Below are 22,769 nucleotides of genomic sequence, written 5' to 3'. Positions count from 1 at the left end.
ACTGCTCTGCGGAGCAGGAAGTGCTGCTGTGAACATTGTGTGACAGCCCTGGGGCTCAGAGGGGGCCAGAGGCTCCCCTGCCCCACAAGTGACACCACTGCCATAGCCCACAGCATGTTTCCCCACCCTGCAGCGTGCCCCCCCACCAGAAGGGGCTCTCACTCTGAGAAACTGTGACAGGGGCTGCTGCTACCATCATAGTTGCTCCCCCCTTCCTGGTCCAAGGCTCTTTAGGTGGGGGGCAGGGAGTAAGGTTATGCCCCGCCTCTCCCCTCAGGGGATCTGTCCGCCCTGACCGCCACCACTGCCACTCACTGTGTGTCCGGGACAAGTGTCAGGAGGGAGAGGTCGCCAGATGCTGGAGGGAGGGGACGTTGGAGGGAGGTGGCCAGGAGGAAGCTTATTTTACCTGCATTTCCTCAGTCCAAAAGGAATGTCTGTACAGTTACATACCGGTTCAACCTAGGCAGGTTAGACTAACCTGCAAAGACTGAATCAGTTCAGGCTCTGGCTTTTTGAACGTCTGTCCCTAGCCTTGTCGTGTTACAGATTTGAACTTGTTTCCCATCACTTATACCAGTTTATGTGTAATTTCCGTCCCTAGGCCTGAAGATAACCAAAGCCTGTTAATTCTTTGATGAACTTTAGCCTAGGTTTGTTGCTAGCAGAAAAAAATTAAAGGGGAGAGGGGGTGTAATAAATAAATAAAAAGCAAACCACCCTGGCATAGTTTTGCTCTTGATTTTATAATTTTCAGTTTTCTGAAACCTGAACTACCAAAAACAAAACAAAAATTGTAGAGTCGCCAAACCATTTATTTTCTCCATAGCCCTATACATACCATAACTGCTTATCAAAAAAAGTTTCTCCTTCATGTTGCCCAGGGCTAAGATACAAATAAAAGCTTCAGTTACCCCAAAAGGACAAAGCATGCCAAATCCTGACCTGGTTCCTATGAAGTCAGTGGGAGTTTTGCCATGGATTTACATGGGACCGTGATTTGGCTTGGTGAACTTCCACACGTGGAACCTATGTTCTTTTCTTAAGTCTTGCATGATAAAAATAACAAACAAACACACACAAAAAACCAAACAGATTTTTAAACTAACAAACAACATAACGAAATCAGCCTGCTAAAACAAGGTAATGCACACACTTTCTGGGGAAAAGAATAAGAGAACCAACAACAGAATGCATTTTAGTCACATTACTTAATGTTCTAAAAGGTACTACTAATATACCCAGATACAATGGTGAGGAGTATGGTATCAGAAGTTATAATAGAATAGGCATGTCCCAGGAGATTTTACTTCCATTAACTGTCTGACATCTGCACAGTGCCTGATGACAATAAGCAGTGATGAGGCACATACTAACTATGCCCTCCACTCTCATTTTCAGCTTCCCTTGATGCTATCAGGGCTGAAAAATGGACAGCAATCACCATTAAAATGTCATGCTTTTTAAAAACAAAAATTATTTGCAGCACTACATTATTTTCCCATATTATTTTTGAACAGGCTTTACCACATCACCCCCTGGGGCATTAAATATTGACAAACTGATGGAAACTACTATGTATAATCCAATTTATTCAGCTCCAGATTCTGTATTTTGAAGCTAAGGAAACATTTTAATAACTTTGTGATTAAGCAGTTTGTGTTTACCCTCTTGATATTATAATAGAGTAGGATCTACAACATATTTGGAATGCTATAGTATTATTGCATGCTGAAGCATATATTTTATTTGGATTGCACTGTACTTATATAATCAATGTAAATGTATTTATTTCTTACTTATGAAAAAGCTGATTTACAGAGTAAGTTATAGCATCTTAAGAGAAATCACTAGTGTCCTAATTTTATCTTTCTACCTCTACATCTGCTATGTTCAAGATGTCTTTCATTCTGGCCTAACTTTATGCCTTCTTCTAGGTTCTCTCTTGTACCAGGAAACTCATGCTGCATCGGTGTTTACATTTCTCTTTAAAACACAGTAATTTAATTCCTGTCATCCTTAACCGAGCAATGCGAGTAATGCTTCAATTCAGATAATACAAAACACAATAAACCCCCTGCTACTTGGTGACAGAATCTTTTCCATATCAACTAGGGTTTAATACATACGGAGACAGAACCTCACTGGGTGTATATGTCCACAGATATAAGCTTAGTACTAAGAAAATTAAAATGTTTTCTACTTGCTTACATTATCTCTGAAGTCAGTAAAAGTAACGTTACTCAATACCACCAAATACCAACATATTTTATGAGAAAGAGAGTACCCAGCATTTTATCTCACAGTTTATACAAATGGGATTTCTATCACAAGAATAAAATTCATAGGTCTCAGTCGGCTGTTCTATATTCTTAAAGCACACAGACTAGTCTGCATTTTTAACTGTAGATTTATATACCGTTGTAAAAAAAAATCTTGCTACAACAGATTTCAGTCCGCTTTCCATATCCAATGTCATTCAAGATTGCAAATAAATCTGCCTCTTGGATAGCAAGATATATGACAAAAATTTTCTGATGCATCAATTCTGCCATGTTAGGGCTGACAAAAGTTCAGTGTTATCAAGAGTATCAATCCATCTGTGATGACATGCTTCCAGAAATGAATGTAATGTTTGCTACTGTGATATTGCAAATTTATTTATAGAGCCAAGATGCAAAATTATCCATAGCACATGCAAAATTACCCACAGCACATACTTTAGATCTTTTAATCCTGCCACGTTAAATTTCAATAGCACTCCTTAAATAAGGGAATAAAACACACTTTCACATCCATCATGTAGTTTCTATATGAACTTTACACACGGTAATCTACCTGTTCTACTTCTGGAAGACAAACATAGCATGTTTTGATTATATTAGTACTGAAAACATGAAGATTCATGACAAGTACAAATGGAAAACTCAAATATGTATTAATTTATCCAACATCTCTTCAACTACTTCCTGGTTTCAGCAATAGGGGAATATGACTTTTCCCAGGAAATGTGAAATGTGTGAGAAAAGGGAAAGAGAGAAAGCTGATACCTCTTCTTTCAGCAATTTAGTGAATGCCATTCACACTAGATCTGCAAATAATCATATAGTAAAGCAGTCAGAAAATAACTCAATCCTACATGGAGTATTTATTAGTCAAAGTTTGCTGTGGAAAATTTTGACTTTTCATATTTAAACAAAAAAAAATTATTTGGTTCCTATTCTAAAAGTTGTTTTAAAAAACCCTTAAAAATTATTGAAAGCAAATACCGCACGATTTTTAAAAATCAATCCCAATTTTACATACAAATAAGGTTCAAATGGAAAATCTGACTAGCCACACAGTTAATGTCAGACCTACCAGTTAATTTTTTTTTTAACTAGTCAGTAATCTTCGGGGGGGGAGGGATTGGGGTTGGGGAGTCACCTCTAATTTGACAAGCTTCATGGGGGTGCCCTGAATTTAACAGATAGAAAAAGTATAATTTTCAAGCAAAAAATGAAAACAGTTAGGGCTTTGAGACTAGACTGACAGCAAGAAAGGAAAGATGCCAGAGAGAAGAGTAAACAATCACTTAACAAATACATCCTTGCAAAAGGAGTTTGAAGCATTTCATGGGGAAAAAAATGATGTAGTGAATTATCACGTACATTTACTAACTCTTTAAATGTGAAAATAAATGTTTGGATTACAGACAATATCAGCTACCCATTTTCTGTAAGTAAAGTACTTTTAAAATGAAGCATTTTATACAGATAGTAAGTTTAGCAATCATCTTAATAGGAAGATTTCTTTAATTTGACAAAGATTCTTATAACTACAGCTTAATTTTTAAAATTTCTCCCAGAGTTATAATGTTTATCTGCTGTATGAGACCATCTATTTTTTTAAACAGCCACATGCTGAGACCTCTGTTTTGCTGACCACCCCTGTGGGGCTAACCTGTGCTCTGAACCATAATAAGCTGACTTTACTGCATGTCATAGCTCACTGGACCTGTAATAAATCACTGAAGTGGAATAAAATCTGTAAAATCATTCACATTCTTATTACAATCCCACATGAACAAAGCCCACCATCATTGCAAAGAAAGGCTATTTTGATTAGTTTACGAAGTGTTATGCTAACACACAGCAAAGTCAGTTCAACAGGCCAAAATAACATGAAAAAGATATTTTAATGGAGAATTCAGCAGTTTACTAATAAAAAATCATTTCGTTGTGATTTGTCTCCTAGACATTGTGATAAAAAGGGTTAAGCTTTGGGGACCTATAAATTATGTGCCTAAGTTGATAGTTGGGAATTTAAATTAGGACCTTGTTTTTCAGATGTGCTGAGCCCATGCAGCCTTCAATGACTAATGCAATTAAGACACTTAAGATCCCAATCCCACAAATACCTGTTTTAAGTATATAATGAAATACTGGCATAATCACAGCCTAAACAGCAATGTTTGTGTCTAACTTCAGACGCTAGAATGAATGTGTTTATATATTTTGTATTACAACTGGGCATCCTATATACTTTTGCATAGAGGGAGGTGACAGTTATATGATAAATTAATTCATTGCATGTAGTGTTTACTTCTTCACCTTCATGCTGCCCAGTAATCAATCAGCTTTGACCTGCAGTAGTTTCACACGGCCAAAATTTTAAAAAAAAGCTACCAAAGAGATCTCTTGTTTTTCTCTCGTCCAAACATGGACTTATTCCCTCTGCCAGGAACTTAAAATAACAGGAAGGAGATATTTCTAACTAAATAATGGAATGCAACATATCTGAAATAATGAACTTCAAAGTACATTATACTTTGTTACTAAAAACTATTTATTGTTATTTTATACTACTTAGGTCATGTTAGAAGTCTGTTATATTGCTCACTTTCAAGCTCTTCAACTAAGATAGTACAGGGACTGCCAATCACCTACTTAGCCATTTGCAATAACATCACCCCAACTGTATATAGTCTGGGCCAAGGTATGCAACAAGTGGAAACTAGTAGTGTAAATTTAAATAACTCAGCCTGATTTTTCAAGTGTTTAGTAACCAGGTAGCGAATGGGAGCTCCTCAGAGCTCAGCACTTCTGAAAATCATGCTGCTTGCTTTGGTGTGTAGGGTATTAGACACCTGTTTGAAAGCCCTGTCCCAGATGCTGCACAACCAAAATGTTTGGTTTGAATAACTGAAAATGTTATGGAAATTGGGTCTTAATTTTATATTTGGGACAGTTTTAATCTGTTATGCAGTATACTTCATGCTTACCTATACATACCTGTATTATCGTTAAATAGCTAAAAGCTGGATAGGCATCCGGCAAGGCTGGATAGGCATCTGGTTGGGGTCATCTGACCCCAGTGCTCTTTCCTGCCTAGGCAGGGGGTCGGACTCGATGATCTGTCGAGGTCCCTTCTGACCCAAGCATCTATGAATCTGTGAAGATAGGCAGACAAAACAGTTGCCAAAAGCCTATACAGTGAATTGTCCTCCTTTTATTCCTTTGGATTAGAAACCCAAAACCATGTTTAATTTAAAGGCAATAGTCTCTAAGCCTTATATTTCACCTACTGTTTCCAGTGCTAACTGTAAATGATCTAACTCAACAGAAAACAAAGCTGCTCACTCAGAGCCAAGTGTAGTCCTGTAGGTATATTGATTAAACATTCTTAATGCTTTATTAATAGCAGGACAAATATTTCTTGTGCTGGGTTATGAAATACTGTAAATCTGAGCTGCTACTAACAAGTGTCTGATAAGTGAAGCAAACTTATCTGACAGATTCTCCCTGTGTGATCTCATATAAAGCACCCATCACTGCTATTGTATCCATTGGCAGCTGTCGTGCCTGCACTTTCTCAAATTATCACATCATTTTTTTAAATCACTGCACAGCTAATCTGGTGCACAGACTCCTCCTAACCACCATGCCATGTTTGTATATATGGAAGTCATCAGTCATCCAGCTGCATGTACCCCAACCTTCCTGCCTGAACGCAAGCTGCTTAAACGGCTGTATGTTGTGTTGTTGCTGGAGCAGTTTAAAAATATGGTTTCATGCTTTACTGCTAGAGATCATTTTTTCTGAAAATAAATAAATTTTTTATTTCTGAAAGGCAAAAAAGAAAAAGCTTTATAGCTTTCCATTGTCCTAGTGGACTCCAAGATGAACATGAGTCGGCAGTGTGACGAAACCATCAGTAAAGCCAATGGCACTTTATCGTGCATCAGCAGATGCATGACAAATAGGTCCAAGGAGGTGATACTTCCCCTCTATCGGGCGCTGGTCAGACCGCAGCTGGAGTACTGCGTGCAATTCTGGGCGCCGCACTTCAAGAAGGATGCGGATAACCTGGAGAGGGTCCAGAGAAGGGCCACTCGTATGGTTAAGGGCCTGCAGGCCAAGCCCTACGAGGAGAGATTAGAGAAACTGGACCTTTTCAGCCTCCGCAAGAGAAGGTTGAGAGGCGACCTGGTGGCTGCCTATAAGTTTGTCAGGGGGGCACAGAAGGGAATTGGTGAGTATTTATTCACCAAGGCGCCCCCGGGGGTTACAAGAAATAATGGCCACAAGCTAGAGGAGAGCAGATTTAGATTGGATATTAGGAGCAACTTCTTCACAGTTCGAGTGGCCAAGGTCTGGAACGGGCTCCCAAGGGAGGTGGTGCTCTCCCCTACCCTGGGGGTATTCAAGAGAAGGTTGGATGTGTATCTAGCTGGGGTAATGTAGGCCCAGCACTCTTTCCTGCTTATGCAGGGGGTCGGACTCGATGATCTATTGAGGTCCCTTCCGACCCTAGCATCTATGAATCTATGAATCTATGAAGATACAATACCAATGCTCATGTTTCCTTATTAAAACCCTGGTGGGAGATGAGAATCAGGTTCCCCTGTCATTTGCACAGCCATGCATTACAAATAACTCCTTTAACACTAGAATAAAATCTCTTGACAACGAAGACTAAGGCCCAAGTTGTAACAAATTAAATGATCCCAGAAACTTCACTGGTCCTTGAAAACAGAGAGTTTGAAGAATATAAGAATTGGATCAAATAAGACTTGAAGGTCACTTAGATCAGCCTCCTGTCTCTGATGGTGATCAGTATCCAGATGCATCAGAAGGAGGAGGAAGATCATCACAGTAAACAGCCATGAGATCATCTATATTTTTATCCAGTTTTGTCCTGGTTTCTAATGGTTAGGAACTGACAAAGTCAAAATATTTATTACTAATTATAGGGAGAAACTTTTTAAATAACAGTTATTAATTATGACAGCCTTTGATGTCCACATAATTGCCTACTCCTTTTTTTTAAACATTCCTCAATTCTCTCTCTCATCAAGTTCTTGGGGCAGGGAGTTATACAGTCTAATTACCTGTTGTGCAAAAAAGTATTTACCAACTTTGAATTCTCATTTGAGTTCTCATTTATCATCTAAACAGAAGGCTTTACCAGACCTCAGAATTAAATTCAGTACCTAAATCCAATATAGGTTTTTCTTTTTTGCAATAACAGTAACTACTTAAGAAAAAAAATTATCATTGCACAATAAAATCCTGTCATTCCAGCTATTTTTCAAAATGCATTTTCACTGACAGAAAATGAATAATGCAGCTCAACACCCCAGAATGTCTGAACTCAGCAACAACAGGCTAACAAATGCTAATTGCCCATGATTGGAGATAATTATGGAGTATGGATAGAACCGTGATTGCAAAAAGAGATTATGCATCAACCACATACCTCAAGTACAGTTCTTACAATTAAAAGAATTTTATCAAATTGGACAAGTGTTTGCAATTGCTTGGTATGATAGCTTTGCAGGTAGCATCATTTGGAACAAAATGAGCAAAACAGAAAAGCAGGTACATTGCATCTTCATGACAATGCTACGTACAGACCTTTTCCTCCCACAAACTCTTTTTCCATGGTAAAAGAATGAATTGCTTGATAATGCCATTCTTTCAGGCCTGTTTTTCTCTAAAGGCATACCTGTTGCACTGTTTTCTGCTCCTTATTTAAGGCCCATTAGTCTTCAACACACAAATGAAGTCAAATAGACTCCCTACTTCGGACGTTTGATTATAAGATTCTAATTTGTACCTCAGATAGGTAGTGCCCTGTAATGATCATTACATTTTTCTAAAATGCACTTACTACAGCAAGGGTCTATCAACCTGGGCTCTTTCTAGATGTGATGTGCCAGAACAAATTCCAAACACAATGAGCTAGTCCAGTGGAAGCCTTAGTGCCTCGGAAAGAGGTCACAGAGGGTATCTTGAACAAGAGGCAGGCTTGACACTTGCTGTCATTTGATTTCTTAAGTGACAGCTGGAAAAAAGAGGCCAGCATTTTGGTCGGTGCCAAATAGTAAGTTTGGCACTTTGCCAGCACTTTCCATTACTCCCAGGGAGATGCCTTAACTCACTTGGCTGTCCCCATTATTCAAAGACTGTCTCTTAAGTAAGATCTCCATTATTTTTTTTTTCTTTTTTGCTCATAAATCAGGTCATCGCACTAGAACTGGTAAACACATGTAGGAAAAGCATGCAGGGGTAAGCCACTAGCAAAAGCCAGGCGTTTGCATTTATCATTGTTAAAAGCAATATAAGTCTCTGTAAACACCATTTACTTCCACGATAGCATGTTCATTGCTTACTACATAAACTCCATTTAGAGCAGCATTGAAGAGGCTAAAATGGAAGGAAAAGTCTTCTCAGACTAATGGTTTACTATCTATGGCATATAAAAACAATCAAGTCTATGAAGAATTATCTGTTATTTTCAGTCCAGTATGGAAACAAACATGACAAAAGGTGGGGTGGCTTCTCATGTGTAGTTATATGAAGGTACCCACAACCACCATCATTGTACAAGCCTCCCAGAAAGCCAAGAGACACGGTGAATTCAATTGTGTTATGTGATCACAGTGGCATACTCAAGAAGCAAACCACAGCAGTCTACTTCTAGCTGTAGCTGCCTATGGAATTAATCGGCATTTCAAGCTAGACATTTACTAGAGAGGTGGAAAAGGCAGGGATTCAGAGCACAATATATTTTTATATGCTTTTGAGTCTCATTAGGTGCATCTGCATGTGTGCTTTATTGAGGAGTTGACTAGTTAGCTCTGCAGTAAAGTATCACCATCTACACGTGCCGATATTAGGGCTCAGTCAATTAACTAACTCCGCTGTAAGATAGTACTTTTGGGGACTGTTGCTGCCTAGCCCTGCATTTTAACACTAATGCCTTAGCTACCCCCTCCGCTGCTCGACACCACCACCTGGAGCCTGGGGCTGACCCCCTGCTACCCCTCCGTCAGCCTGCAGCTGCTCTGCCCTAGCTCAAACTGCTGCGGTCATGGGCACACATGCAGATGATGTGCTTGCGAGCAGTTAACTCCAATGCAAACTACAACGAAGTTTACCACATTGCTTTAATGGCACATGTAGATGCATCCACTCAGACTAAAAATGAACCAGGGATGTTAATAAGAGATTAGTGTACTACCACGTAACAATGTGTAACAGTGGACTGAATTCTGCCAGACAACTGTTATTTACACATGCGTGGTATATTCTTTGAAAGGGTTATTATACAAAACTAGATTTATGAGATGATAGCAAGCAGCAAAAACTCCACGAACTTAAAAAGTCAAGGTTTAGAGGTGGTTGGTTTGGATTTAAAGAAAGTTTAACTCTAAGGTGCAAACTAACCAAAAAAAGCTTTGTGGTAGAAAAAAATAAAGCTTGATCTGGACTTCTAATTCTGGAAGTGATAACCAAGAAAAAGCTTAGAACTGTAAGAATAAGGTAATTAAATGTGCTAGCTTTTTGTGAATGTTGGGTAAACTGAAAGATTAAAAAATGGAAGTATTGATCAATCTAGATATGTAAATGCCACAGAATGAGCACCTCAAAACCCAGAAATTATAATTGCTTTCAACTTCAGTGCTGTGAAACAGGGAATATGACCATTTGCCATGAGTGCTCCCTTAGAAGTCATTAGTAGGTATGCGTATGTCTGATGATGATATTTAAGGGCGTTATCACATGTTAATTTTAAGCTACACCGAGAGCTCTTAACACATAAGAATGTCACAAGTCTGGCCCAGAATGATGAAGTCAATCGCCAAAGGTCTCACAAAGTCGAAGGCAAAGCAAATAAACCAGTCTCCTAAATCCAAATCCATCGCCTTAAGCCCAAGATACCCTTTGCTGAGCTTTCTATAATGACTGTTTCCCAGCCTGTTTCTGCAACAAAATTGTGTGTGTAAACTTACCTGAGAGTGGGTATGGGGAAAACTGTTGTTAGTCACCATTTTCACTACAGGGCAGGGAAGAGGAAGTTTCCAATTACTGTGTCTACTCAATTAGTGTGGCCATAACAGGACTTTGGCAATGATTTCAGAAATTCCTCTTTAACATATAAACAGCCTGATTATCACAATCGTAGAGTCTAAGAAGGAGAACAAATTAAGGAGCTTAAATTTCAAGGGAACTCACTGTAATAAGTCAGTTACTTATAAACTGCTCTTTTTCATAATATAATTAACCCCAGGACTAAGCATGTGAGCAGATTAGTTCATTTTTCACATGAATAATGATTTTTTTCAAGCCATTAGGTACTGAAATTAATGTAAGATATTTCTGAGCTGGAAAAGGATGATGTGCGCGTGTGGGCTTCTAGCTTAAAATTAGAATTAATTATTGAGATTCAGTGGAGATTCTTGTTTTCTTTTCTCCCTTATTTTTCTTGGATGTTGCCTTTACTAGTCAATGCCCATCACCATCACTCCCCGTCAGAGCAGAATGATGCATTCAGTGGTATAACCTGTGTGGGTGATTGGGGCACCAATCCCAGATGTCAGTTTAGTAGGGTGCCAGAATGATCACACCCTGGGGAGTCCACAGCAGTAGCTGGGTGCAGAGACACTACAGCTATAGCAGCACAAACTGGGGCGGGCAGACCACACCACAGCATCAACATTCAGGCCTTTTTTCGAGTCCCCAGAGCAGGTAAGACTTCTGTGCCTCATCCCTCACCCCTCCCCTTGCTGGACTTGTCCAGGGTGGAAACCCTCTTAGCTACCAAATATAGGAAGATTTTTGCTTTTTTCACTTTTAGTTTAGAGTAGTTTTAAGAAGCCATTGAAGAAGAAAGTGAAAGTTAGGTCTTACAACCTAAACTCAAAATTAAATCTTCTGTCATTAGACCTTATGCTGGTAAAATACAAACAAATCACTGGTTTTAAAGTAAATTCTGCATTAATTTTTTGCTGGGTTTGTGTTTTCTTCCTTATGAAGAGCTAGCAGACACCCTTGAGATGCACTTTGTCACAAATCTTCTCTAACAACAGATCATCTGTGTCAAGGACAAAACAACCCACAGAGAAATGATTAAATCTTCATCAGTTTAATTTGCAGAAAAACCCATGGGGAAAACATTATTCCCAGAGATTTCATTGCCTAATTGGTCTTCTGAATTTTTCTAACCTATCTAGTGCCAAAGGGTGCTTGTTAACTCCCTTTTAAACTTTAAGAGAGAAATTTTCCAAAGAGTTCATCATCCAATAAAGCAGCTCAACAATAGAGAGGACTTTCTGAACTATAAGTCTTCTAAAACAATGAGAAAATGATGGGTCCTGAGCACCTTGGAAAGCTGGATTAAAAAGAAAAAAATATACACAGATGTATACAATTTTTTTTTTATTGATGAATAACTAAAATCCAAGGGCCTTCATTAATCACATTGATTCAACAGGACAAAGAACATATTAGTCTTATAATATAATACAGTTTTCTACATGTAGTGTATACCCCTATAAAAAAATAAATCACACAATACAGTATTTACTTTTGCAAACAACATATGCTCGCCATGTGTAACAGCTCTTGTTAACAGAGAGGTAGCAATTTGGGTTTAAGAGCCTGGGAGTTCTAGTTATAATAATATGTGATCTCAAGGCTTTTGACTGTCAGAAGTCAAAGGTGACCACAAGCTGAAGTTAGAGGACTGGAATTTCAAGTCCTGCACTCCTTAATAACATGATTCATACCAGGACCAAAAGGAGCCAGTTGTAATACAAGCTTTCACACCATGCTTTACAATATGCCCTAGATTTGTCTTTGAAATCTAACTAGATGTCAGGCATCTGGTTTTGATATACATCCATACCCAATTCATTTATACCCACTGAAAAGACATTTGCATCTTTCAGTTTGTGTTTTTCAGCAAAGTGTCACAGAGGCAGCATCAATCATTGAAAAGTTTGGAATTACCACTTGGCCTTTTCAGATGTGATTAGTTTACACTTTTAAATACTCTCCAAATAAAAGAAGCTAGATTCTGTATTTTTCTGAAGCACTAGCAAATGGTAATTTGTTGGAAGAACTTAATACACCATACTCCTATATAGTGATCTGTTTTAGTATAAATTTATTGCATTTGTAATTAGGGACAGAAGTTTTAAATGATCCAAATGAGTTGCAAGGCTTTCAATTCAAGAACTGAAATGTAATATCAGAAATGTTTTAACAAAATGTTAAAAGTAATACACTAAACAAATGAGGCTTTTTTAGTAAAACACTAACAAATTAGGGGCTAACTTGCATACAAAGGTATCAGATTTGCCTGCAAAAATTTCAGCCATACCTTTTGTGCTAACGTATTATATTTGCATGAAAATGAATCAAAGAATCACAGATAAGACAGGTATGGGATCAAATATTTCTTTGCACATACACAGTTTGCAGCCAGGATGCTGCCCTTTTCAGGAAGGCAAGGAAATACATTTACTTTGATATTTAACTCATTTTTATACATCACTCATGGTTCCTGATTTAACCAAATATCTCCTTCAGCCAAAGGCTATATAGACCGTGGGAGACAATCATGTGTGGGAAGTTTGATCTAGATTACCTTAAGGGATAGAAACATGACCATAACTCACTGCTAGCTGCCTCACTGGCAGATTAGCACAGGGGGGCTGGGACTTACCCCATCTCTGAATCTCTTTCTAAGCCTAGTACCTCGATCATCTGATCAGAGCACAGGGCTGGGACCTGCCTTTGACCAGGACAGTTCCCAGCTCTCACCCCACATAGAGGGAGCAATTTCTACCCCCCACCCCCTGGTAGACAGCCAAGTGGGACAAGATTTGTAGATGCACATGCTTCCTGCACAGTAAACTAAGCTAATGTCTCATGTAAATGTGCCCAGTCAGAAACAGACACAGGACCAGGTCTTCCCATGTGAGCTAATTTCAGTAGGTGCTATAACACTGCCTGGCTGCTGGAGGAGGAGACGCCAGTGTGCACTGGGCAATACCCACCCCCAGATGAAGCTGACTAGTACTGAAGATGCAGATACACCCAGTCCACTGGTGTGTAAATCGTTACTTTAAGGGGTAACTTTATCCCAAAGTGAAGTGACATGCTGGTAACAAGGCTGTATGTCATAGATCTGCTTCCTTTTTATCCCAGAGAATGGTCAAATTATTTCAGAATAAACACGTTGCGTTTCCCCATCTTAGCTGTATGACAGGATTTGGACTGGGACCTTCATTATATAACACAGAGTGCTTCCTTCCCCAGCTCCCAAAGGCGTGAGTGATAACAGACTCATAAACCTCCTATATGAATCAGCTATTAGTGGGGGAGGGAAGATGCACTGTTTTAGTGTAGGATGGTCATTAACAACTTAGGGTTTTATATTTGGAACTCTGGTTGTAAGTTTTATCAAAAATATCCCCCACAATCAACTAAATTAATTATTTTTTTTACATGGAAGAGATGGAGAAATTTACTGTGACTCATAAAATGAAAAGTGTGATATATGAGCAAGGCACATGCAGTATCTAGTCATGCATGGCTCTGAAAATCCAGGCAGCATATACTGGCTGCTGTTAACATTTTAGCTGCTGCCAACTGTTACCACCTAGTGTTATCTGAGATGCTGTTGTTATTTCCTGTTTTAAGCAAAAAGAATGCATCTGGCATCTCAGATACCACTTTGTGGTTGCTGTTGGCAACAGAGAATTTTTAATGGCAACTACAAAACTTGCAAAGTGAAAGTTGCAATCAGACTTTTGTTATAACTCTGTGTATACACTCCTCCCCTAAATCCTTTAAAATAATTAGTCTAAAATTCTCCAACTTGGTTATAAGCTTCAGGAATTTTTAATTTTTTTTAAATTTTGAAGGGAATTAGTCAACACAGTTTTGAAATTATAGGATAATGAAAGCCCATTATTTAGTAATTCCCCCCTCCAAAAAACCTTTTATTTATACTACCAGCTGTCACTCCCCTGGTCTTTTCATCTCTGTGTGCAACACAAGAAGAGCTGTGGGTTGCTTCAAGATAAGAAGTCCTATGATGTAACACATCTAAGGTACAGCACAGTTATAATGTAGCAAAATGAAAATACAAATGTTCACACGGGAACAGTGACTTTGTGTCTTTGATGTGCAAAATGCAAAGAAACACCTAGTAGGTAAATTAGTAAATCAAACACGAACAAACATTTTCATTGGAGGATGGGGGGAGACCGGGAGGGCTTTGAGTTACATTTTGTGCTTCAGGCAGAAAAAAAGCGCACAAAATCGTAGCAGGAACAGGGTCTTAAAAATAATCCAACAGGTTGTTTTAGCAGAATGTAGAAAGTGTACTGGATTCTTTTCTTGACAAGAGAGAGAAATCTTGCCCAGATAGCAAGCTACCAGCACAAAGAGGTTGGCTAGAAGCTATAACAAGAAGAGAGCTAAAGAAATATGTTCTCTCTCTCAGCCAATTCTTCCTCCCTTCACAGTACTTGGTGGATTTTGCCCATTTTGGTTTGACTGCTGGATGACAAGTAGCAAAATGTTGCTTTCTCTGTTGTTACGGGTGCAAAAGAACTCCACGTGCTTATGGTTGGACAGTGGAACCTGTGTCTTAAAAGTCCTGCCAGTGGTCTCGGTTTACAGGTTAGTGCAAGGGACCACAAACCAGGATTCCTGGGGAGAAAGGCTGGTTCAATGACTTCAATAAAGCCTTGATTTCACATTTGGGTTGTATTGTCAATCCTTCACCTGACTCGCTGCGTGAGGTGGAGGAGGTAGTTTAACCTTTTAGACACTGTTTACTTCTCTGTGCAGTGGATATAAATACTTAACTCACACTGATATGGAAAACCTGATGACATCTCCAGTTAAAAGTATTTATCAAGTGCAATTTTTTTTTTGCCTACTCTATATGTCTATTGACTCACCTTTAAACTTGTGATCAAATTAGAAAGTGGTTGTATATGGTATCTGGCAGGAAAAGAAACACATACACGATATAATTGTATGATGGGGAAAAATTACAAATTCTACCAAGGTCATTAATGTACAAAATGCAAATTGTCTCCCATTTGTCAAAGACCCTGGGGAAGTCTAGAGATAATTGAAATGATATATGAATAGAGGAGATTCTCAGCTAATGGTCTGTATATCAATGAATCAATGTCACATTTATGAAGGGCTTTGGGAAAGCAATTTAAATACTTCATCTATACTTAAAGTTTAGCCTACTTTTTCAGTTATTTGAAATGTTAAAAAGTTAATGAACATCATCAAATTGTGCTCTAAATTACACCAGTGCAAAACAGCCATGATAAAAGGGTACTGAGGGAGTATGTTCAAATTTTTATGCTTGCCATGGCCACAATATTATATAAAAAGGCTTCCATCATTTCTACAGACTTTGGTATAGTTGAGAGATGGTGATATCCACATCACAGGTGAGTGTAAAGGAGAGCAGATGTCATCTTTATATACTTGGCATTTAAAACTAAAGTACTGTCTTTTGTATTTGATTGAAAATCTTCAGGCAGAGACCACTTCTTCATCCTATTTTTATTCAGTGCCTATCATAATCAGGGAAAAGGTAGGACTGAAATATCACCTTCCAGCTGGAATTTAATTCAAAATTTGGTGATAACTTTTCTGGGGTCTCAATCTGTCAAGAGCCCACTTTAGAGAAAGAGAAACAGATGGCTAAGTAAATTTAATATTCTCCTCTGTGGGCATCTAGTGCTTCAAAATCCATTACAACTGGGAAATAGTAGTCAAACCAAGCCACAAATGGGAAGCAGCTTAAGTCATCAAGAATGAAAATGAATCATGAAGGAAAAACTATTCGAATTGGACAGCGTTTGTATTCACCTTCATGCATTTTTTCTTCCATCTCTCACCATATGAATGGTTATGATGAAGGAAAGCCAATATGAATTATAGAAACTTCTTGTTTTAAATGGATGGATAAGCAAATATGCTGAAGAGCAGGAAATTCACAACTAAATTACCAGGGTGAAATAGTGCAATGTCCACGTGCCTGACTGAGTGAAGTATCATAGATGTGGGGGATCTTTTTGGCTAGGGACAGACATTCCCTAGCCCTGAGCTTGAATTGATTCAATCTTTGCAGGTTAGTCTAACCTGGGTAGGCTAAACCAGTTTACAAGTGTACAGATATGCCCTCTGGGACTGAAGAAATGCTGGCATGTGTCTGCAGTGACTCAAGCTAGAAGCTAGGGGGTGCTAGAGTAGCCCTCCCTTCCCTTCCACACTGCTGAGCTGAGGGGGAGGCATGGCCAGGCCTTGGCAGAATGCTCTGATTAGGGAGAGGTTCCCCCTCCCCTCTTCCAGAGCAGCCCATCAGGGTGATAACACAGTGTTTATCACCCCCAACTCAGTGTTTATCAGCCCATTAAGCCTCTCTCCACTAATTCAAGCTCTTCTTTAACAGCTTTTACAATAAAGGAATGGAGGGACGTTAGCTGTTGATTGGCTCCAAAAAGCTCATCTGCCTTTGTCCCGTCTCCCACAATATGGACTGTAGCCAGCATGCGGTCTGCTAGCTAATGCTGAGAGGTGTCTGTGCAAGGCAGAGGGGAGGGAGGGGTGGATCCCTACTTCAGAAGAGTGGTGGCTTGCAGGAGGAAGCCAGGCAGACCCCACTGTACCTGCAGTCTCTGCTGGAGCTGCAGCCATGGTGCAGGGGGGAGGGGCCAGCCCAGCTCCCTGGAGCAGAGAGCCCTGCCCAGTCCTGAAAGCATGCCGGGATACTGGGGGACTTTGAGTTAACTTAAACCAGGAAGGGGTCTGGGACAGACATTGCATAATCCAGTTTGACCCCAAATCAGTTAAGTCTGATACTACATTCAACCAGGTTTATCTCAAACTGGTTCCAGCCATTTTCAAAGTGGTTTATGTGCACTGAGCTTCTTTTCTGTTACAGGTTTAAACCAGTTTCTGATCACTTGAACCAGTTTGTGTGTAATGCCTGTCCCTAGCCTTTATGAACAGTTCGTAGGCCTGAAAGTACTGATCTATTCATTCTGACAACAGATGAAGTAGATGCCATGTACTCTTTTTAACATAGCATGTAATTAAAGTGTGGACCTCATTGCCACCAGATGTTGTAGAAGCTAACTGTTTAACCAGAGTCAGAAAGAGACTTAACAAATTCTTGGAGGAAAGGTGCACAAGTAGCTAATGAGTATCGGAGTTAGGGGTACTGCCTCCAAATCGAAACTTCCTAGACCTTAAAACCAGAGGCTGCAAGCAAGAAAGGAACAGTGGAAAACACCCTAGTTATACCCTGTTAACTCTCCCTTTCAGCATCCACTCTCTGCCACTGTGGGACACAAGATACTGGCCAAGATGGATCTATGGTCTGAGCCAGTAAATAGCAGTTCTTATAGTTTCTAGGGTCGGAAGGGACCTGAGTAGATCATCTAGTCCGACCCCCTGCCATGGCAGGAAAGAGTACTGGGGTCAAATGATCCCAGCAAGGTGTTCATCTAACCTCCTCTTAAAAACCCCAGGGTAGGAGCCTGCACCACTTCTCTTGGAAGTTGGTTTCAGATCCTAGCCACCCTGACAGTGAAGTAGCGCCTCCTGATATCCAGCCTAAATCTACCCTCCGCCAGCTGATCCCCGCCCCCCTCGACTAGTTTATAACAGGCCACAAGATCCCCCCTCAGCCTTCTCTTCTGCAGGCTGAACAGGTTCAGGTCCCGCAGCCTCTCCTCATAGGGCCTGCCTTGCTGTCCCCTGATCATGCGAGAGGCCCTCCTCTGGACCCTCTCCATGCTGTCCACATCCCTCTTGAAGTGCAGCGCCCAGAACTGGAAGCAGTACTCCAGCTGCGGCCTGACCAGTGCCACATAGAGGGGGAGGATCACCTCTTTGGACCTGCTCAAGATGCATCTGTGGATGCATGACAAGGGACAGTTGGCCTTCCTGACTCATCCCCACACTGCCGGCCCATGTTCATCTTGGAGTCAATGATGCCTCCAAGATCCTTTTCTGCCTCTGTGCTGACAAGAGGGGAGTTCCCCAACCTGTAGGTATGGTGCTGGCTGTTCCTCCCCAGGTGCATCACTTTGCACTTGTCTATGTTGAATCCCATCCTATTCTCGTCCGCCCACACTTGCAACCTGTTTAGGTCCAATTGCAGTCTATTGCTCCCATCTAATGTGCCCACATCCCCCCACATCTTAGTATCATCAGGAAATTTGAACAGCATGCTTTTCACCCTCTCATCCAAATAACTGATGAAGATGTTGAACATTGCAGGCCTGAGGACCGAGCCCTGCGGAACCCCACTGCCCACGTCCTTCCAGGTTGATGGTCTTGTGTAGGGCTGTTCAACTAGTGCTCTGTGGGACACATGAAGGATATTAACACAAGGAGTTAATTATGCAGTTCCCTTAGCTTCCACCCAGCTGCCACTCCCCACATCGCTCTGGCTGCAGCAGCAGTGGGATCTCCAAGCCTCCTCCCCTGCCCCACACTCTTTTTTCCTTCTATTTCCTGCCCCTTTCCCTGGGGGCAGTATGGTGCAGCCCACATCCCAGGGTGTTGGCATGTGCTGGTGCAACAGAGGAGTCCACAACTGGGAACCAGGGATGAGAGCAGACTGCCTGTGTGGTACAGCATGTTTTGCGGGTAGGGGTAGGAGGGATTACTCATACGATGTGTAGCCCAAGGGGAGAAAGGAGGGTTCCATGGCTCATGCTGCACTGCCTGCATGGTCCCCAACTACTTAGAAGTTGGACAGCCACATTTTACAGCACATGTACCCTTATAAACTTTACAATTTTGAAAGGGATGGCCAGTGAATAAGAAGACTAGGTTCACTGGGCCATTTTCATTTAAACATTTTTACCTTAATACAACTAAAACAGATATAAAGAGTTCCTAACCCTCCAGCCATGCATACCAATGAGGATATGCAAGGGCTATACAAAGGTTGTCTTATGGAACTCAGGTAATATCAGTAGGGTTTCAGATTTTTTTTCCAGGAAAATACTGGAGGAGTTCTGAAATGGCAACCAGTTAATGGAATCTTTCTTTGGGCAACTGGACTAGAATCTGGAAAACCTGAGAGGGCCAGATCTTGAGAGGGCAGTAAGGAGTAGGGCTGTGCAAAGCTTCGGTCTCTGATTTGATTCAGCATAGATTCGGCCTGATTCAGTGGCTGAATCTGCAAATCTGAACTGAATTAGAGGATCTTTCAATCTCTCCAAATCAATCAGAACCCTCCGAATCAATTCAGAGAGATTTGGAAAGATTCAGAGATTCAGACATAGACACAGCTTTAAATATTTTTTCTATATGCCTCTAAGTAGCAGGGGCTCATGAGTGCCGCAATCCTGGGGTGCATGGAGTGTCCCACAGAAGCACAGAGGGACTCTCCAGTGCACTCTGCTGCAGACCCAGAAGTGGACCAGAAACACTTCACGTCCACTTCCGGGTCCAAAGAGCAGTCCAGGCCCCTCCTCCCCCGCACCTCTCTGGCTCAGTGACTGAGTCTGGGGAGGCACCTCAGGGTCCCCCTGTAGCCAAATGCTGAGCCAGAAGGGTGCAGGGCACCCCCCCAGTGCACTACCTGGCAGACCTGGAAGTGGACCAGAAGTACTTTCAGTCCACTTCTAGGTTCACCACTGAGCACATAGAGTGTCCCCCCACACTCCTGTGGGACTCTCCATCCACCCCAACATTGCAGCAATCTTGAGCTGTGCCTGCTACCTCAAGCTATGTAGAAGAAACTTTTAAAGCTGTGTCTATGTCCGAATCACTGAATCAGCATTGCGACTTCAGATTTGGATTTGGCCGAATCGAATCGGGACAATGATCCAAATCAACAAATTGAATCACTGTCTCCAATTCAGGCCGAATCCAAATCGAATAGGGCCCGCTTCGCACACCACTAGTAAGGAGCCCTTTTAAAAACAGAGACGAGGAGGAAGTTCAGTGGCTGAAAAAATAGTCAGTGAATACAGCCATTATCATAGAATGGCTATCAACAAATATTTGCTCTTCTTTTACAAACAAACTACCAGATGCTATTGGGCTAGTGAGAAACAAGTAATATGAGAGAAGCATTGTCTGAAGTTGGAACTACATCTGCTTTGTTGCAATGCACACAGCATCAGTGACACTGGCAAATTGACACATGCAGACTAGAAAGACCAGGACTCTACACAATCATCGATCAGATCAGACTAGCCTCCTTTCATTTTTTTTTTTTTTTTTTTAACTTCTTCCTCCCTTTTTTCTTCTGTGACCCCCTTTGAGGTACTACTTCTATAAGTGTTTGTATGTGAAATAGGGGAAAGGTTGCACAAATACTTCTTTTTAAAGGACTGAACTAACCACATCAGACCAATATCCAAATTACTAGGCAATCTAGCTTTGTTTAAAACACTGTTACTTCCACATAGCTGAAGGTTTAGTGCTGCCACCCAAGACAACACAGAGGAAAGTCTTTTTATTGAGATTTAAAAATAAATATTTAAACATTTATGAAACAGGAGGTGATATGGTGTGGGGCAGCGAGTAGAGGTAGGCACAAGCATTCATGTTTGAAGACCTTTGCTCATAGAGTACTGGTGTATAAGCTTAAAAGCTTCAAGGAAGTGGTTTTTAATACCAGTATAATAAAATGGCACCTTTTACTTGTAGAGGATAACAGTTTTGGATCATCCAATGGTAAGAGTACCTAGGCACCCAATAATGTCAGCTGGCTGAAAATTGCCGTCAGACTCAAAAAAATGGCTGGCTCAACTGAACACGATCAGGATAAGGAAAGAGAAATGCTGAATTGCATTTCCATCTGCAAGTTCCTGCTCTGTTAGTGGCTTATTGGCACCTACCTGCTAGCAGTATGAGTGAGGGTGCTTTGCTGCATTAGGGTAAAGGCAAACTGCAGAACAGACCACACTAACGTAAGAGAGCCCGAACAGAAAACAGGCCTAGTAGCTCTGACAGCCTGGACTTACGGGCTAGATCACTGCTGCATTCTTCAAAAAGAATAAATAGAGAACTATATTAGGCTGAGCTTGAGGCAGTGAGGGGAACGGATATTTAATTTGCAGCAGGCTATAGGCCACACACTGCCAAGCTTCTGAGGAAAAGTCGGTAGAAGTGGATGAAAGGCAATGTAGACCCACATCTGAAGTAACCAAGAGGATCAATGCCCAGAATCTTTAGGCTTCCCTGGGGGAATGGGAACTGCCTACAAATACAGGGGGCTGGAGCACAGTTTTATTGGACTGTTTAAAAGACTAACAAAGAAATGCCTGTGGGAGGCAGAAAAAGCAGGAGATGGATACAATGACAGAGAGGACAGCAATTCACAGTACTGACTAAAGCCAGGAATGCCTGAAAAACTCTTCTTTGAGCAACTGGGGACAAAACTCTGGTTATCACAGCAGTCTGCAAGGAGTGGTTGTGAGGGCTGGGTTCGTGCTATAGGTTCTTCCTATTCATGTGTGCCCTCTTCCCAGATCGGATGGATGGAAAGGTAGGAGGAGGTGCTGTGAGAGAGATGCCAGAATTTCAGGCGGATCCCTCTTTCCTCTAGTTTGCCCAGGCCCAAAGTTCTTAACTATATACAATTTATTGAGTTGCACCCATTTACATATAAAACTCCTTAAAATAGAAATAGGTACAGTTATAGATACACAAACACATATAAAGGTCTGTTAACCAGAGGAAGTCTGCCCCAGGGACGGTATTTGGGTAAGTACCCATGCCCCAGGCCCAGTAGAAGGGTGAATCTCAGGACAGTCAATCCAGCAAGTTTATACCACAAGTGGGTTAGATAATAAAGACATTCTTACAGAGGCCATTATACAGAATTAATACACCCAACTATTTATAACACCAACAACAGCAAGAGATACCAAATTAGAAGCATAACCATACTAGATATTAGATGCACCCTGTCTGGGTTACAACCACTTGGTCCCTCGAATGGGATAGGGTCTTCTCTCAATAGGCCCCTGGGGTGTTCCACAGAACACTCTCCGGTATATATTTGGGGTATCCTCCTCTCCTAGCCTGGAGAGCCAAGGATGTGCAGGGGCCCTCCCCTCTGCCCACTCCTCCCAGGGTCCCTTGCCCACGGTCACCTCCCCTGAAGGACTTGGGTTCCCAGTAACTCATGGTCCTTCCACTGGGGGCTGTCAATTTGGCTTCTGAGTCCCCACACTGTCCCAGGCCTTCTGGAGCTGTCAGCCTTGAGTTGGGGGCCCTTCCCTCTGGGCCCTGTGCCCCAGGCTGGGCACCCAGGGAGCTCCTACAGAAGCCAAGCCCTCAGTGGCTCTGGTTCCCTGGCCTCATGCTGGGGGCCTTTCCCCCTCCCAGGCCCTGCTCTGGGCAGTGAGACTCTTAATGTAATGCTGAGCCACACTGTGGAGCTCCAGTTACCCAGCCTCGAGCTGGGGCTAACTGGAG

General features: G+C 41.2%; 1 protein-coding gene across 9 annotated transcripts in view; it reads right to left on the bottom strand.

The window, feature by feature from the left end:
- Window positions 1–22,769, bottom strand: part of LOC149863074 (uncharacterized) — a 347,984-nt gene that overhangs the window by 150,479 nt on the left and 174,736 nt on the right. The window contains exons 3-4 of one of the 9 annotated variants that reach the window (XM_090052671.1): window positions 5,274–5,431; window positions 946–1,048 (exon numbers count right to left, since the gene is read on the bottom strand). The exons of 7 other annotated variants lie outside the window; for them this stretch is intronic. The gene's annotated coding sequence lies outside the window, so the exon portion shown is untranslated. The remainder of the gene's footprint in view (window positions 1–945; window positions 1,049–5,273; window positions 5,432–22,769) is intronic. One more of the 9 variants, XM_090052670.1, reaches the window with a different exon arrangement.

This window comes from Crocodylus siamensis, chromosome 6 (assembly GCF_052110815.1).
Source record: "Crocodylus siamensis isolate JL-2025a chromosome 6, ASM5211081v1, whole genome shotgun sequence".
NCBI classification, from domain to species: domain Eukaryota; kingdom Metazoa; phylum Chordata; order Crocodylia; family Crocodylidae; genus Crocodylus; species Crocodylus siamensis.
This window is presented reverse-complemented; position numbering and strand designations above follow the sequence as displayed.